The following is a 1,836-nucleotide window of genomic DNA, read 5'->3' on the forward strand; positions in this document are numbered from 1 at the left end:
TGCACTCTGACCCCTCCTGTATTGATTTGTATTGTAAGTGTACTGCTCTTGTGTTGTAAAGTGCTGCGCAAACTTTGGGAGCTATATAAATCCGGTATAATAATAATAATAATAATAACAATAATAATAGTTCTAAAAGTGTACAGTATTTATTTTAGTTGCAATTTTATTAATAATAATAATTATAATAATAATAGTAATAATATCAATATAAAATGCAGGTGTTTCAGAAGAAATATAAAACGGAATATATTATTAGTATTAGTTGCATCAGTAGTAATATTATTATTATTATTATTATTATTATTATTATTAATAATAATAATAATAATAATAATAATAATAATAATAATAATATAAAGCATTTATACATATATAAATTATTTATATATAATAGACAAGCATTTCAGAAGAATTTTAAAAATGTATATCGTTTAGTTGCATTATTATTATTATTATTATTATTATTATTATTCTTATAATAATAATAATATAAAGAGACAAGCATTTCAGAAGAATTTTAAAAATGTATATTGTTTAGTTGCATAGTTAATATTAATAATAATAATTATGCAACTAAACAATATACATTTTTAAAATTCTTCTGAAATGCTTGTCTATTATATATGAATAATTTATATTATGTATAAATGCTTTATACTATTATTATTATTAATAATAATAATAATAATAATAATAATAATAATAATAATAATAATAATAATGATGATGATAATGATGATGATGATAATAATATAAAGAGACAAGAATTTCAGGATAATTTTAAGAATGTATATTGTTTAGTTGCCTAATTATTATTTTTATCATTATTAATAATAATAATAATGCAACTAAACAATATACATTTTTTAAATTCTTCTGAAATGTGTGTCTATTATATATAAATAATTTATATTATGTATAAATGCTTTATATTATTATTATTATTAATAATAATAATAATAATAATAATAATAATAATAATAATAATAATAATAATAATATAAAGAGACAAGCATTTCAGAAGAATTTTAAAAATGAATATGGTTTAGTTGCATAATTGCATGTGCTGAAATGCCTGTTTTTCCCCTTTCAGTGTGAAGCACAGAATGATGTAGATATACAATGTTTCCAATACTACAGGAAGTATTTAAAATGAAGTGCATTCCAGGAAAAACTTGTGCTCCAGGTGAGGCTCGAACTCACAACCTCGGCATTGCTCTGCATTGTACTGCTATATAAGTACCGCGCGCTAACCGATTGCGCCACTGGAGCTCTGACATATTCTCTTCCAGAACGCTTTACCAGACTTGCCATAGGGCGGGCATGACACGTCACCAATCCCCGCCCCCTTGTTAGAAGCCGGGAGGAGGGGGCGGTATAGAAGCGAGGAGCGGAGTGTTCTCATCTCTTGCTCTGACACACACAATACAACAGATAGAAGCCGTGATAGACGTGTCAGTGTACAGTGCGGAGATCACACACTGCACAGGTCGCCGCTCTCTGTCCCCATAGGGAGTGTATAGTGCTGCGCTAATCAGTGCGATGCTGCGCTCTAGCGGCAGATCTGTATTACTGCATCTCCACAATCTATGACTGTAGAAGAGTAGCTTGCATTGCGTGCTGTACAACCATTGGTCAGTCTATTATTTCACCCAACTTTCACTGAACATTCATCCAATCTGCAAAGATTCCCCACACCTGAATTAAAGGGGCACTCTGATGGGGACACACCTGATGTAAGGGGGAATCTGATGGGGATACCTCAATTAAAAGGGAAGTATGGGGTCCCCCCCCACATCATACTGACCTGGGTGGAAGCAGCATCTGTCCTCT

The 1,836-nt window shown here is 30.1% G+C and overlaps 1 non-coding gene across 1 annotated transcript; it reads right to left on the reverse strand.

Annotated features, from left to right (window-relative positions):
* Positions 1-1,181: 1,181 nt before the first annotated feature.
* On the reverse strand, positions 1,182-1,275 carry TRNAI-UAU (transfer RNA isoleucine (anticodon UAU)). Its single transcript has 2 exons — positions 1,238-1,275; positions 1,182-1,217 (listed from the first exon to the last, which is right to left on the reverse strand). It is a non-coding gene; the product is annotated as a tRNA-Ile (tRNA).
* Between the last annotated feature and the right edge of the window lie 561 nt (positions 1,276-1,836).

This window comes from Lithobates pipiens, unplaced genomic scaffold (assembly GCF_037356315.1).
Source record: "Lithobates pipiens isolate NorthernLeopardFrog02 unplaced genomic scaffold, aLitPip1_a1.2 Scaffold_18, whole genome shotgun sequence".
NCBI classification, from domain to species: Eukaryota; Metazoa; Chordata; class Amphibia; order Anura; family Ranidae; genus Lithobates; species Lithobates pipiens.